This window comes from Apium graveolens, chromosome 6 (genome assembly GCF_009905375.1).
Source record: "Apium graveolens cultivar Ventura chromosome 6, ASM990537v1, whole genome shotgun sequence".
In the NCBI taxonomy this organism is placed as follows: domain Eukaryota; kingdom Viridiplantae; phylum Streptophyta; class Magnoliopsida; order Apiales; family Apiaceae; genus Apium; species Apium graveolens.
Window position 1 is genome coordinate 193251983 of NC_133652.1, and position 16507 is coordinate 193268489.

General features: G+C 29.5%; 1 long non-coding RNA gene across 5 annotated transcripts; it reads right to left on the reverse strand.

The window, feature by feature from the left end:
- Window positions 1-274: 274 nt before the first annotated feature.
- Window positions 275-4317, reverse strand: LOC141666622 (uncharacterized). 5 transcript variants are annotated; one of them, XR_012552306.1, is made up of 3 exons: window positions 2410-4250; window positions 815-1789; window positions 275-652 (listed from the first exon to the last, which is right to left on the reverse strand). It is a non-coding gene; the product is annotated as an uncharacterized LOC141666622 (long non-coding RNA). The 5 variants fall into 5 exon arrangements; XR_012552309.1 differs by lacking the exon at window positions 275-652 and having other exon boundaries at window positions 1534-1789; window positions 2410-3066; window positions 3835-4223; XR_012552308.1 differs by lacking the exon at window positions 275-652 and having other exon boundaries at window positions 1534-1789; window positions 2410-2887; window positions 2962-4210.
- Window positions 4318-16507: the final 12190 nt, after the last annotated feature.

Here is a 16507-nt window from a genome sequence, read left to right on the forward strand (position 1 = left end):
TCTTGTAATTATTTCAAATAGAATGTTGATCAAGGGTAGATTATGAATAAATGAAATGTTAAAGCTAGGATTTACGGATAGTGATGGGCTCGGGGCTCCGCAAAGTCAATCCCGAGGATGTTAATAAAGAGTGTGAAGATGAGTGTTCATATAAATACACAAGAATGTTATTGTAATTAAAAAAAATTATATATATCATTACAAAAATATCATTAACAAAAAATACTTACATTTCAGGTATTTTTCATAAACTCAATCTCAAAAAATTTATGATGTTAAACATTAATATTGGACATACACATGCTCAACCTTACTCGGTCGTCACTATATTACAAAATTTATCGAAACAATAATTCTATCGTGTTCATAAAAAAATGAGAAACACAAAAATAAAAAATTGTTCACTAAAAACAAACTATAAATACTCTATACCCTAAATACTTATTTAATAGTAAAATCAACCATCCCGAGATCTTCCATAAGCATTTTTAGCTGAAGAATGAACTCAGATCTTTGTTCTTTCTTCACCGTAAAGTTTTGAAATTTTCTGACGTTAGTGATCTCGAGATTAAACATATCTTTCCCACCGTCTACACCTTTAAAAATGAAGCACCACTCAGCACGCCAATTTTTAGGCTTATTACGAATAAACCTGCAAGTATCGAAGATCATTCTGTTATATATGTAGAGAAAGCCTTACTTTTCATAAATTTACACTTAGATAAGTTGTTATATATGGAATGAAATAAGTGAAGGTGCTGTAAAAATTCACATGTAAAGTTTATGACATGAATATAGAGTTGAATTCTCATACTCGTCTATTTTACGCTTCAGAGTTGCATCGTTATTGGAGGAAGTTGTGCTACTGACAAGTATCTCGAAAGTTTCAGTCAGTTCAGAACTCCGGTCTAAATTGCTGATAGATTTGGCAAATAATAAAAAATTCGTAAAAGTCATAGTTTCATTGTTGTCCTTCCTGAAATCGGTACTGTAAAATCCTATAGCTTTAAAGATATACTGCAGATTGATTATGATGAAATTAATACAGACTATAAAAGAAGATTCAGTACTAGAAAAACTGGATGAGAAATTTTAACCGATGTTTTCGTGGGTGATGTTAAAGACCCTTCTTTTAACATCGGTTCCTGACCGATGTCTAAAATTACTTATAACATCGTTTTCCTTCAACTAACTGATATCTTTTCTAACATTTAACAACAGTTTCTTATAATACAACCGATGTTATAAGCGTATTTAGACATCGGTGGTAAGCCGATGTTAAAACAGGGGGTCTTTAACATCACCGACAAAGACATCGGTTGCTGTTTTGCTTTACTATAGCCGATGTTTATGACCTTTAACATCAGTTTCTTTTAAATTGACTGATGTTTGTCTCATATAAAACTGATGTCTATTTACATGCTCTAATCATACATATATATAATATAAATACACCTAAAAATACCAAATCCACAACAAAAAACGAACCGTAATTATCATTGCAAAACCAATCCAGTATACAACAATGAAACCGAAACATAAAACTAGACGATTGAATAATCACCAATATGTATAAGTTGCACAAATCAATAACGGTTGCATCTCTAAGAAGCTAAGAGCTAATTCACAAGTAACAAAGCTATTTCATTTTGGTAACCAAAAAAAGAACTTCGTAATAACCGAGAGCTATTACATACAGAACCTAATTTCACCAGAAAGTGCAGCACCATCTGCAATCCAAGCAAGCCATCTGAACTGTATATCATGCTTTGATCGAGACGAATACCCTCTGCAAACAATTCATTAATTCAACAATGTTAGACTACAACAGAGATGTTATCACTAAAATGCAATATTGAATTTTATTAAAGAACTCATGAAAACTACAGAATACCTTAAAGACAAGTATAAACTGCTTATATTACTACTTATATTACTGGTTATATTAATTTCAATTAGTTTCATATTCAGCCGACACTGTTTCTATCAGTTAGTCACTTGTACTAGATTTTCTAGTTATTACCACAATTATGTGACATTGTTTCTAAAATACAAACTACATAGATGAGTATGTCTATCTAAAGCATTTTGTTATTTATACAGATTGTGTTGAATGGAATGTGAAATAAAAGCAATTCTAGTATTATTTAATGTAACTTTTTCTTGTACAAGCTCAATATTAGGTTATAAACATTGCACGTGTTCGCCATGAGAAGTGATGCTGCAAACTTCAATTAATTAAGGCTACCCTTTTGCAATATAATTCACAACATGCATCATAAAACGTATTGATCCAAGTTGCAAAATGGAAGCCTAACGGAAAGGTTAAAACCAGTAGGCTGAACTATGACTTGATGGATACTTTACTGTTAGAAGCAGGAAAAGCTAATTTTCTCAAAACTAACTTACAATTCGCTGCGTCCAAGTCATCCAGCAAGAATAGTACAATCCTTTGAGTAGCAGATCATCTTGATAATAATTCTGCCATCTTCTCACACATTCATGAGAATGACAGCATTGGTCCTTCTTCTTTCAAGCATCATTACAAACAACTTATTTCATTGCTTTCATTTGATTCACGGGAAAGGCCTACTCTTGGACAAGACATAGGCAACTTCATTTATCGAGGCATTAAGTTAAATTGCTTAAGAATGATTCGCGTACTTGATCTTGAAGGTGCATTTAGGCCTAAATTACCAAATTCGATAATAAAGCTATCTCAATTGAAGTATCTAGGCCTTCATCACACTCATATGGAGCTGCTTCCTGAGCTAATAGGTAATTTATCTAACCTTCAAACCTTGGATTTGAAACACACTTGCCTCAGGAGCCTTCCATGTTCCATATGGAAGTTGCCACAACTACGACATCTGTACTTGAGTGAGAGCTATCACAACAGGATTATGGTTACCATTAAAAGAGCAGGGTATATTAGCGATCTGAATATCAAAATTGCATCACCTGGAATCCTTGAGGCTGAGATCAATTGATGATATGAATAGCCCAGATTACCTTAATTTGACAAATAGCCCAGCTGCAAATTCTTCCTAGCATCCTACGGCAACCCTTTTGCAATATAATTCAAAACATGCATCATAAAATGTATTAGTCAAGAAATAAGAGGTGAGGATACCTGATATTTACAAGAAACTGAAAGAGGTGTTGCAGAGTTTGTGCTTGTAGACAATGAGTTGAGAAGGTGCTAAAAGCATAACACAATGGCCTTACTAAAACAGTTCTTCCAAAAAGGGAGACAAGAGAAATGGCCAAGAAAATCAACATAATCAGATGTATGTGTGTGACTAGATGATGCAAAGACAAGTATAAATGGGATGTTTGCAGCAGGTAAGACTTGTAGTTGTTTGCTTAACAGTTGCTTACATGTGTGTGACAAGATGAAAGAAAAGTACAAAACAGAAACATACACAGACATGGTTGTCACAGAACCATGTGGAGATAAGACGCTGAAGTATTATCAGAACACAAATCACAAGCCTTGCTAACTCGACAAGTCGTTCACAATGTACTATCACTACCGTAGAATCAATAGATACACACACTTATTGTATACCGTTAAACACAACAATTTTACATATTATATCAAGGACCAATGATGTAGTTTCAGTCTCAAAAAAACTATGTAAAGCAGAATACACACAGATAAGAATATTGCATACTAAGAGGATGTCATTGTTTTGCTTAGAGCTCTCGGCCTCTTCACCGCTTGCAAACACAGATATATGCATATATATACACACATAACATAATCTAAATCTACACACATAAACACAGTGATACATATATATATATATAGCACTAATTAAAGCTACTTACCAATTAGAAGAAGGATCCAAAACCACAATCAAATAGGTGCTCCTGTACATAAAATTGAAAGAAACAAATTGAAAAAATTAGGGTTCGGTCTAAACAAAGCTTACCCAAATCCAAATCGAAAGATTTCGAGTCGAAGAGGTTCGAGCTTTCGCGTTGAAGATCGAGGTTCGATCTTTGCTGTTCTTCAATATTGATTAGCTAGCTTCGAGATTGTTTACTTCGCGTTGATTGCTTTGAGTAATCAAAAGATTACTCCGTGTTAGGCAGAGTGATTAGCTAATTAGGATTCTTGAGTGAAAGGAGGGAGTCGGGGGTTTGTTTATGTTTTGGCTGATTGTTTTTATGTTACATGTTATATAATTTTTGTGTTTTGGTTTTTAGTTTTTAATTTAAGCTCTTTTTTTTTGAAGTTGAAGGAGGGAAAGATTTTGATTAAGGGGGAATGATATGATATAAAGTGAGAAAATTTGGTCAGGGGGGAAATGAATCGAGAGCGAGAATTTCATTTTTTTACTAAACACCTTTAAGACCGGTTAGTCCAATAACTAATGTTTAAAATAACTAAAAGACATCGTTTGTGAAAAATGATGTAATAAATGGTTTTTATATCGGTTTTAATTCTATCAATGTTAAAAATATGATGTCTATTCACCTTTTTCTAGGAGTGATTGTAGAAGAAAATGTTGAATTGAAGACACAATTTATATCAACGATACAGTGGTCTCCTATGTCAAACATACCAATTTCTGAGGGTAGGTTTTTTTTCTGAATCGTTTATATATCTAACAACCCTAAAAAGGGAAGCCGCATTAAAATACATATTCATATCGATTAATATGGTTATTTTTCGCATGTAGTAAGCAGTAGACAAAAATGAACTCATTTTTTTTTATGAAATCATCCCTATAACCTCATACTAATTAAACATCACAATCTTAGAGAACATTATTTTATAATGCTATCATACACAATAAGATTTAAATTAGAATTTTTACCTCTTACAATAGCTTTCTGATCACCGGAAGTCTCAACTCACCCTTGCCCTATTATCCTTAACGCTCTCCAAGCTCCTTTGGATATTCTTGGCTGGATGCAGGAGTCCTCACACGGTCTCTTCCATATTGCTATTCTTCAAGATATTATTTTTCTGAATCAATCCTGATTGTATATAATACATATAAAATAATCTTTTCTATTATTATGATATATTCTTAGTAGAGATTATAGAGAGTGAAGAAGTTTAGCCAGACATATTCAAAGAGAGAATTTTTAACTTCAGAAATTTCAGATATCTTTTACATTTTCATGCATGGACTTATTTATAGTAGTCCTTCTATATGGTTACAGATTACCGGGATAACCGGTTTCTTTTACATAATTACTAATAATTTTCTTTTGCAGGTTTTTTCCAGGAATTTTTTAATTTCTTTGTCTGTCATTTCTTCTTTTGTCGTCTCTTCATATTTTCTTCATCTTTATCTTCTGTGTCTGCCATGATATCTTGCAGGATCTGTCATCTTTTCCAGGGAATCTGCTTTTTCTTTTCTTCTTTCTCCATTTTTGTCATTTTGCCTTGATATTTTGTTGTTGAAGGAAATCTTCTATCTCCTGGTAATATAACTCTTTTATATTTTTTGGTTTTCACCATTCAATTTACAGTGTTTTGGTGTATCACACCATTTTTGTATCATGCAAAGGGATCAGAATTCCATTTATCATCATCTTTTAGACTGATAATAGGTCTCTTTCTAGGACCTGTTATTCTTTGATAATATTCAGTAGTATGTTTTGCATGATTATATTTCAGGTTTTCTATTTTATCAAGCATTATCTCTAATGCCACAGTACCTGAATTTTGTATAATATTATCATAATATAAGGTTATTATACTTTCGGTGAAACCTCCACCATGGCTTTCAGAAATGATTATAACTTTCCGAGCTCGTAGTATATCTTATATTTTGGACCTGAGGGTAGCTAGTCCAATGGCTCGTTTTTCACATAACCATTCCTAAAATTTGTTAATATCACAGGGATTTGGCAATTTCAAGCTTTTGATTTCTCCCACAATATCTGTCATACTCCTTCCCAATTTAAATAGTTGACATATTATTATGGGTTTTCCAACTAGATCGGTTGATGCATCAAAAACTTGTATTGCGTATGAGCCTGCTCCCATTTCCCGTACCATAGCTTCCATGGATTTGACAATTATACCTGTAGTTTTGATATACAATACATGGTTTCATTTGTTAAGATCTTATCAACAAAACCATGTATAAACAGGTTATAGACTATGTCAGGTTTTGCATTTTCACAACAAATATATCTGGGATATTTCGTAGATTTTGTCAGTATGCAAATATCAGGGTTAGATTTATAATCATAATATTTCATCATTTGCTCATATGTTTTCACTATCTCAGGTGAGTGTTTCAGCTTATCACTCATTGATAAATTTGACAGAGTAGTTGATATGTTGGTTGAAGGTGATGGCATAATTGCAAGCTTTGATGAAAATATTATAGGTTTTATTGTAGGGATTGCAACTGAAGCTTGTACAGTTGTTTTGTCTTTTATAGCTTCCATAATTTGTTTCAGAAAATGTTGGTTCTCCTGAACCAGGGTTTCTATCTCCTTTTGGAGTTTGGTGATTTTCTCATTATTGGTTGATATATAAGAAGTGACATCAGTGATATATTTCTCAAAAATTTTCATCTTTTGTTATCCTGCTAAGAACAACAAACAATTAAATTTTCCCTTTACAAAAACAAAATGCATGACATTCAATGGCATTTAATTTTCTAATAATTGATATTAATAATTCATCAATATACGTTCTATTAGGAGTGAAATAATAACCAATGTATTTTTCTATTTCTAGAAATCCTTTATATGCTTCTTCTAGTTTTTCTGTATTATTTTCATCTAATCCTTCGAGAGCAAAACTTTTTATGAATTCTACAGCTTCTGAAGTAGTAGTCCATATTATTAAAGATCCCGATATTATTTTCCATGGTTGAGCTTGTCTTGTTGTATATTCTATTTTCATTGTTTATTTTCTCTGCTAAGATAGTCAGCTAACACATTTTTTGTTCCTGATATATTTTTTATTACAAAATCATAACAACAGAAAAAAGATTGCCATTTTCTTCTTTTATTTAATTCTGGTAATAATTCTATTTTATTAGTAATAAAGGCTTTTACTTGAGTATTATCTGTTCTTACTACAAATTTAACAGGCAATAAATGATAATGAAACTTCTTAATCCCATATTTTACAGCTAATAGTTCTTTTTCATTTATGTGGTAGTTTGATTCATTAGGTTTCCAAGTTCCTCTTGCATATCCACATATATATGGTTTTTCTTTATCTATGTCATCCTTCTCATATGCTATTAGGACTGCTCCCCATCCTATATCGCTAGCATCAGTATATAATTCTAAATGATCTGTTTCTATGGGTATTCTATGTTTTGGTAAATCTTTCACCTTTTCCTTAAGAATTTTTATACAGTTTTCATGTTCTTTTGTCCATTCAAAAGGTTTATTTTTTGTTAGTTCCTGTAATGGTTTTCTTAATTTAGGTAAGTCTTTAATATGATTTGAGGCATAATTTACTATTCCTAAAAACTGTTGTACCTCTTTTTTATTTTCTAATTTATCCTTAAAATTTACAATCTTTGTTACTATATGATCTTGTAACTGTATACCTTCTTTATCTATTTTGTATCCTAAATATTCTATCTTATTCTTAAAGATTTCATATTTCTTTTCAGACAATAATATTCCATGCTGGTTTATTGTTTTTATAAATTGCTCTAAATGTTTTATATGTTCTTCTAGAGTTTCACTATATATTAATATATCGTCTACATATACTATGCAGAAATCTTTTAATTTTCTAAAGATTTGGTCCATTCCCCGTTGAAATATTTGTGGCGCATTTTTTAATCCAAAGGGTAATACTATCCATTCATAATGTCCTTGCGGAGCACTAAAGGCTGTTAAAGGCCTTGATTCTTTGGTTAATTTTATTTGCCAAAATCCACTTTTACAATCGAATTTACTAAACCATTTCTTATTTCCTAGTCTATTTATAAGATTTCTTTTATATGGTAAGAAATATCCATCAAATATAGTTTTCTTATTTAATTCTCTATAGTCTATTACCATACGGGCTTTTCCCCTTTTCTGTTCATTATGTTTTCTTACAAGGAAAGCCGGGCTGCTATGTGGACTTTTACTTTCTTGTATTAATTTTAGTTTTAATAATTCATTGGTTTGATTATCAAATTCTTTTTGGTCTGAAGGGCTATATCTTATAGGTTTAGATCTTATTATATCATTAGGGTTTAATAATTTTATTTCAGCATATATCTTTTTCTTATCCCATAAACTCATAGGATTTTCTCCGAAGTTGGATTTTAATAAATTATTATATTTTTCAGTTAATTCTTGTAGATTATTATTTCTTTCTATTCTTAGATTGTTTATTCTTATAGTATTTATAGTACTTATTGGCATAATTCTTTTTAATATTATCCACTTACTACACGGAGTTTGTAATGATAGGGTATTTGAAGTTACTATATGTGTTTTAAAATAATCTAAGAAGTTATTTCCTAATAATATAGATTGTTTCATCTTATTCTGATATACAATAGGTAAACTGAATAATGTTTTATTTAGCTTTATTCTCATGTTTTTTGCTATTACATCTAATTCTTTCTTTTGTTCATTAAATCCTGATACCCTAGTTCTATGTGCATTAGATTTTTCCCATTTATATGAAGCTAAAACTTCCTTTTTTACTAGACATAGATCTGTTCCACTATCTATAAATATTTTTTGTTTTAGGAATTTATATTTTTTATATTCTACATCTGCTTCTATGTATATTGCTACCATTCCTCTCAATTGCTTTCACTAGATGATTCATAATTTATAAAGTTTATTTCATTATCAGTTTCACTAACATAAAACTCTTCATATTCATACCATCTATTGTCATCTTCTTTAATTTGTTCTATTTCCATTATGAATTGTGATGTATTTATATATTTTATTTTCTTTTCTTTCAGTTTAGGACATTTATTAGCATAATGTCCTTTTTCATTGCAATTCCAATATTTACATTCACTTATATCTTTCTTTTTAAAAGGTTTTCTTCTAAACTTTCTCTTATTTTTATATCTTCTCCTATTTTCTGGTGTATTTCTAAATTTCCTAAATCTTTTTCTCTTATATCTGTTGTATTTATAAGGATAATTATTTCTATTTTGTTTGCTTCTGTACTTATCATATGATTTTTTCTTATTATACCTCTTCTTATAGTTCCTATAGGGTTTTTTATCTTCACATCCAAATACTAGTCTTCTTTCAGTGAATCCACATATTTCTCTTAATCCTAGTTTTTTTTATCATTTTTAACCTTCTGTTGTACCCTATATTCTTCACATTTTCTCATTAGATATCCTCTTAGTACTCTTATTCTTTCACCCAGAGTGTTCTCACGAGGTTCTAACTTATTATATTCCTTAGTTATCTCAGTATTATAAGCTTCTGGTAAATGATCATAATATAATTGTTGATATATATGTCCTTCTTCGGGTAAGAATCTAGCTTCATAAAAGAATTTAGTAAAACTTATAGTATATTCTGGTAACTTGTTAATTTTACAGCATTTCATGTTATTTAGATTCATTATTATTTATATTTTTCTTTCTATTAGAACTTGGTCTCTAACTACTATCCAAGGTTCTCCTAAGAATTCTCTTTTTAATATCATATCAAATATTTGTAACATTGATTTCCAATCCGTTGCATACCTTAGTACTTCAGTTTTTAACTGATATTCTATGAATTCTATCCAATATGCTACCTTTCCAATTAACGTTTTTGAGATCAAGTTATAAGTATATTCTAACTCATCTGTATGAGTGAAGTTCATTAATGCTATATACATTCCTAAATTTCAATCAGTTATTCTCCTGCTAATTTCTTGTTCTTCATATACATTATCTAAGTCTAAAAAGTATCCATTTAAGTTTACGCCTTGTGACATTGATCCTATGAATTCTTTAAATTCATTATGTTGTCCTATTGGTATGTGTTTTGGTATCGTGTTCCTATATCTTGTTATAACTTCCATATTATGGTCGGTTACTTCTTCTTCCGGGTAGTTATTCATCTCCTCATTTTTTATTCCTTCAGTTTCTATATCAGTATAATTATCTTTATCTTCTTGGTCACTATTAGATTCTTGTTTTATTACTGCATTTACATTTTTCATTCTTTCTAAAGCTTCTATTATATTTTTATTTTCTATTTTTATTTCAGAATTTTCCTCATAACTACTGTTATATTCTTCTATTATATTCACCATTTTTCCTAAATTATCTTGTTCCGATTCACTAGTACTTGTATTATTATTTGTAGACACCGTACTAGAAACTTCACTTGTATCCTTTTTTTTTCCTTTTAACTTATTTAATTTCCTTTTCAATATTTCTATTTCTTTGTTATTTTCTTCTGTTTTTTCATTTAATTTCTTTTTTGTTTGTCTTAAATCTCTTTTTACCTCTTTTAGTTCCTTTTTAGTTTCTTTATATTTATTCTTATATTTTTTATATTTTTCTAACCATTCTTCATTAGTATTTAATCGTAGTTTTTTATACTCCGTTCTTATTTCTTCTACTTCTTCCTTTTGTTATTCTAATTTTGACTTTAAATATTCTATCACAGTTGTATCAATCTTAAACTCAGCTTTAGTTTCACTAGTTGTTTCTTTTTTTAATGGTTCATACTTATATTTTTCTCTTTCTAAAATTTCTTTTCCGTGATTCTTTATAAATGTTATCACATTATATTCTTTTTGTTCTTTAGTTTCCATTAGAACTTTCCTTTTTTACTAAGTTGTCCCAAATTATCTAATACTTTTCCTATTGGTTCAGATATATTAGGTTTCATTTTACTTATATCTATCATCATTGGCTCATTAACTCTTCTCCATGCATTTATGGCTTTTAGCTCTGGCTTATTTGTAATTTCTTTTTCTGGTATAATTTCTTGTTTTCCTTCTTCTAATTTTATTAACTTGTCTAGTATCATTTTTAAAGTAGGTATTTGAGAATTATTCCATAAGCTTGTTAACTCTTCTCTTATTATTTGTCTCAAATTTTCTTGATTATCTTGTTTTTCTATTAGTCTCATTAATGCATTTAGTTTTTCCTTAACTATTATTTCTTCCCATAAATTTTTTATAAATTCTGAGTCTGACATTTTATTATTTGTTGATTCGCTTCTTCCAACCATTTCCAACATCTATCCAATATTTACTAGTATTTTTACTCTGTTCTTCTAATTTCTTAATATCATTTTCTAACTTTGTTTGTCTTTCCTTATATTCTAAGTATTTTATTTGTGAATCTATTTCGCTCTCTAACATACTCTGTATCTTCTTTAACTTTTCTTTCTTATTTCTTAATTTTTCTTGTATATTCATAGTTTTTCTATAAATCTTTCTTTTCCTTGATCTACTATTTTTATTCCATTATTATTAATTTTATAATTTATCATTTTTAAGAAGTCGCTCCCTAATAATAATTCACTCGAACTATCATATTCTATTACTCCTATATTTATATTATATTCCAAGTCTAATATTTTAAATTTTAAATTAGTACATTTAGTAATAAATATTTCTCTATCATTTTCTGCATATCTTTAAGTCTGAGGTTCTATCCATTTACAATTTTCTTCATTTACCTTGCTTATATGAATAAAACTTTTGGTAGCTCCTGTATTAATTTCTGCTATACAGTCTCTTGTTATTGTTTCGTCAAATATTATTATTTTTATTTTCAAACTATCAGTATCTATCTTTATTAAATCTATCTTTCTACTCGTCATACTCATTGATCTAATTAATCTTATTGGATTTTGTTCTTTTCTAAAACTTAATCTAGATCCTTCTAATATTGGTTTAATTTTTTGCCTTGGAATCATTTGTCTATTACTAAAATCTATTGTAATTTCTTCTGGGATTGTTATTTGAGATTCTTCTTTATGTTCAATTTTTTCTAATATATCATTATACAACTTTGGTACTATTATTCCTAATTCCGTTTGTTTCTTTACGTGATGGTTTCCAGTCATAGCATAAACCATTTTGGTTTCTATACTAATAATTTTACTTCCTTTTTGCATTTTTATTCCATCTAACTTATAGTATAATGTTAAAGATCTTTCTTTATTTTCATCCCTTAGTGATATACTGAAATCGGGTTGTATTATAAATTTTAATTTCTGATATATCAAGTTTCCTTTTATTACCGCTATTAATGAATCTTGTATATTTCCTATTATTCTATCATCCAATACATATATCTGTATAGGAGTATCGATATTTTTCTGAAAATATGCTTTTATTATAAATTCTATTACTCCAAAATATATATTTTTTAGTTTATTTGCTTCCTTTTGTTTTAATTTGGATAATTCTCTTTTTATTAATCCATCCGTTATTAAATTTATTCTTGTTTTTCCATTTATTGTATCTATATTTATTACATTCTCATGTTTTTGGGCTATATACTTAACTTCCTTATTTCTTTCAAAATATGATGTCTTGAATATCTTTTTTATTGTTAATTCTTTTGTTTCACTTTAAATTTGATTATATATATCTGGTTTAAAACTTAGGGTTTGTGATGTTCCTCCTTCGTATTCATCCATTTGATAATATATATCTTGTTTTATCCATCTATATTTTATCCAGTTATATTATTTGTTAAAATTATTCTTTTAAGTCCTTGTATTCTTAGTTTATCATTTCTAAATGTTATTATCATATTTCCAAGTTGTTGGTAAATTCTCATAATTTCTTCGCTATTCTCTCTTGTCCATGTTATTTTATTTTTTCTTTCTAATAATTTTTCCAGATCTATTTCTAATTTTTCTTGATTTTTTATTAATTGCTTTAGTTTTCTATTATTTCTAGTTATTGCATTTGGATATGTCCAATTCATTTTTTAATTTTTTGTCTCAAATCGTTTATTAATCTATATTGTTCAGTTAATACTTCTTTTAAGTCTTTTATTTGGATTTCTAAATTAGTTTCTTTAATAAATTTTTCTCGTTTTAATAAAAGATTTTCTTCCCCTAGTCTCCTAATTTTTTCATCTCTTTCTTCCAACATTGTTCGTAACATAGCTATAATATCTAATTTTTCATTTATTATTTGCATGCTTATCTTACAACTTTCAATATGTTGATTTATTAGCCTGTTATATGTTGGTTCTTTATCAGCTATATACTGAATTGATCGTATCCTCGAATCTTCCATAAGTCAAATTCCTTCTTATTAATTGTCTGTATAAAATTTTCTTACACATCTGTTGTGTTGCTTTGTTTTCTACTATAAATAAAATTAATAGAGTTGCTATTATTTTAGATTTATATTCTTTATTCGTTTCTCTATTTATTCTTGTCGGAGGTCTCATTTAACCTTCAAATTTTATTTCATTTTTACTATTCATGTACCTTTTACTATTCATTAGTTACTATTCACTGTCTACTATTCACGGCTTACTATTCACTGTCTACTATTCACGGCTTACTATTCACGGTTACTTTTGCTACAGTGTTTTTACTGTTCATCTCCCGCCTATTACTGGCTCTGATACCAATTTCTGAGGGTAGGTTTCTTTTCTGGATCGTTTATATATCTAACAACCCTAAAGAGGGAAGGCGCATTAAAATACATATTCATATCGATTAATATGGTTATTTTTCGCATGTAGTAAGCAGTAGACAAAAACGTATTCACAAACTAATAAAATAGGAGACAAGTACCCTCAAGATATTGTTGTCACACTCATTAAACAACAAATATACCAATCTGGGAAAATCAAAGTAGAGCATGAATGAATTAAATTATGATCCAGTCGTTTAAACATTCTTGACAAATACTTTTAGTTTCAGCCGCTGCATCAAAAGATTGAAGAAACTTTTCAGCATTGTCTTTGTTCATGACTAATAAAAGATCAGTCTCTTGAATATCCCTAATCAACATTGAAATTTACAATATCATATGACTGAATTATAAGAGCAAAACAGAGGAAGGAAACAAAACAACCAAAATACATTTACCTGGGCTCGTTGTTCGTTGTATTCTTGAAAATTAAAGAAATAATATGTTCAACTTTATGCTCATGGCTGGAGAATTTACTGCCTTCAACTTGATCACAAATGGTATGTAACCTTATACGTAGAAGTAGCAGCATACGGTTCCATGCTCTTTTGTACCATTTCGGTGGAGCTATCATATCAGTATCGTTAGAACATTCAATTGCCTTGAAAATCCCACGAGTTTTTGAAGAAAGTACTCTTTAGATATATGACTCTGAATTTTTGGAAAGAAATTCTTGTTATGGTAGCAAAAATCCGATCCCTTAGAAATGACAATAATCAACATGGATACGAAAGTATAAATTACAAAATCAGCAAGTGTGCTTGTAAAAATACGACTGCCAATCTTATTCATGTTCGGTTCCATGAGGACGAAGCAAAGCAAAAGAACTGAAGAAGAGCTGAAGAAGTGGTGAATACAGTTTTTCAAAGCAAAAAGAAAATGAAAAACCTTGATATGTTTGAAGACAAAAAATTGTTCAACGCAATATATGAGAGGCGTAACAATAAGGCCAATAAAAAACGAATAGAAGATGATAGAAGAAAATATGCAAGGCGTAGTAATTGAAATGCAGAGGTGTAGAATACATTCTTGAGCCTGTCTGGCCAGCTACTAGTAGCATTACTAGAGGCCGAAGTTGGGGATGCAGAAAAATGATGATCTTGAACATGTATAATATGTTCTGCCATTGCCCGTCAGGGTGTTATAGGAACTAATATGGCTGAATGAAGATGGGATAGAGTGAATAGGAGTTTATATTACTGATTAGGCGATTAAACAAGCAACCGACTAACAAAATCTCAAAATATTATTATTATGACATTGCTCAAGTGAAGTTGACATTTTTTAATTATTATGAAAGTCATGTTGTAACTTGGGCGTAGCTTTAAGCAAGTTGACGTTTTTTAATTATTATATAAAAATAGGAATTACTCAAAAAGTTGTTTCATAATAAGATTTCAAAAAGAAATATATATACTTAAATTTATTATTTATATTTTACAAGTATTTATCTTTAAAATTTATGAGAAGATAAATGTGATAACTTTACCCAAAGTCACAAATGGCATGTTCAACATTGATGAAAATACTATTTTTTTCTTAAATAAAAATATTCTCAAGTTGTGTTTACTCTGATGTAATTTGATGTAATTAAATGAATTGAGAACAAAATGAAATTTGTATTTATTGTCGAGTATTTTGGAGGGTATCGTTCGCAGCAGGGAATGATTGTTATCAATCTTAATTTCAAATATATTATTCCTTACAATTTAGAAGTGCGGTGAAGAATTTGTGGGTGTGTATAGTTATCAACTAATTTAATTTAATAAATTAATTAACAAATATATATTAAATATGAGATAAGATAATCCAGGAACAAGGGTTCTTCAATTGGCTATTATGAATGTCTAATTTGTGTCTCTTGTTTTACTAAAAATAATTTTTCTAATGATTATAAAGTCCTCTCCCAAGGTAAATTATAATTTCTACAATTATCTCTTGAACGCCACTCCCATGGTCAAACAAAGTACATCCATAGACTTTAAGCACCAAGAATTATAAGTCTCACAATTCACATATCAATCTCCCGATCTAATACTTGAATCATGTCTATCATATCATGTACTAGAATTACAAGTCCTCTCCCGATTCGTTAATAACCCCTACAGATACAATTAAAGGTTCGCGACTCCTGTAATTGTGTTATGCGCTGAACGATAGATTAGCAAATAAAGAGAAATCACAATATAATCAAACAAACATAATAAACCAATAAATACTACCAAATTCTCAGATTAAGGGATTAGCTACTCATGATGGATAAAAACATGTACATATTAATAAAACAAACCATGAAAATAAGAGTTGAAGTACAAAGAATACAACTTGTAAAATTCGTTTGAAGTCCAGAAGAATCCCTTCACTCCTTCCTTCAATCTCCCTCTCAAAGTGTTTCTCTCCATGTTCTCTCGAAAGTACGGCTAACTAATATTCTATGATATTGTTGTATGTATCTAAAAATATAAAACCGTAATATATAAGAGTTTTAATACTTTGCATGGAAACACAATCAAAATCCTATAATGAGTTGGACTCTAATGTTGAAATTCGTAGTCTGCTGTCCAGGCCTATTTCTGGGCTGCTCCAGTTGAGATATGTATGTTGGACCACCTCTGAATTGTAGATTTTTCTATTATCTTCGTGTGGGCTGTAAAATCGCCCAATTCTGACATCTAGAAGTCAAGTTATGGCTTAAATAATGAACTGTGTGTGAGCTTGTGTGTGAGCTGCTCATCAATTCCGAATTTCCTTCTGATTTATCTCCAAATTAGACTCATTATTCTCCAATTCTTCCAACTTTAGGAATTCTTTGTTTCCTGCAATTAAACATTAAACTCTAATTAATAAATATCCAATGAAATAGAAAATACTAGAAATATGAGAATAAAATCCTATAAAATATATATAAATATATAC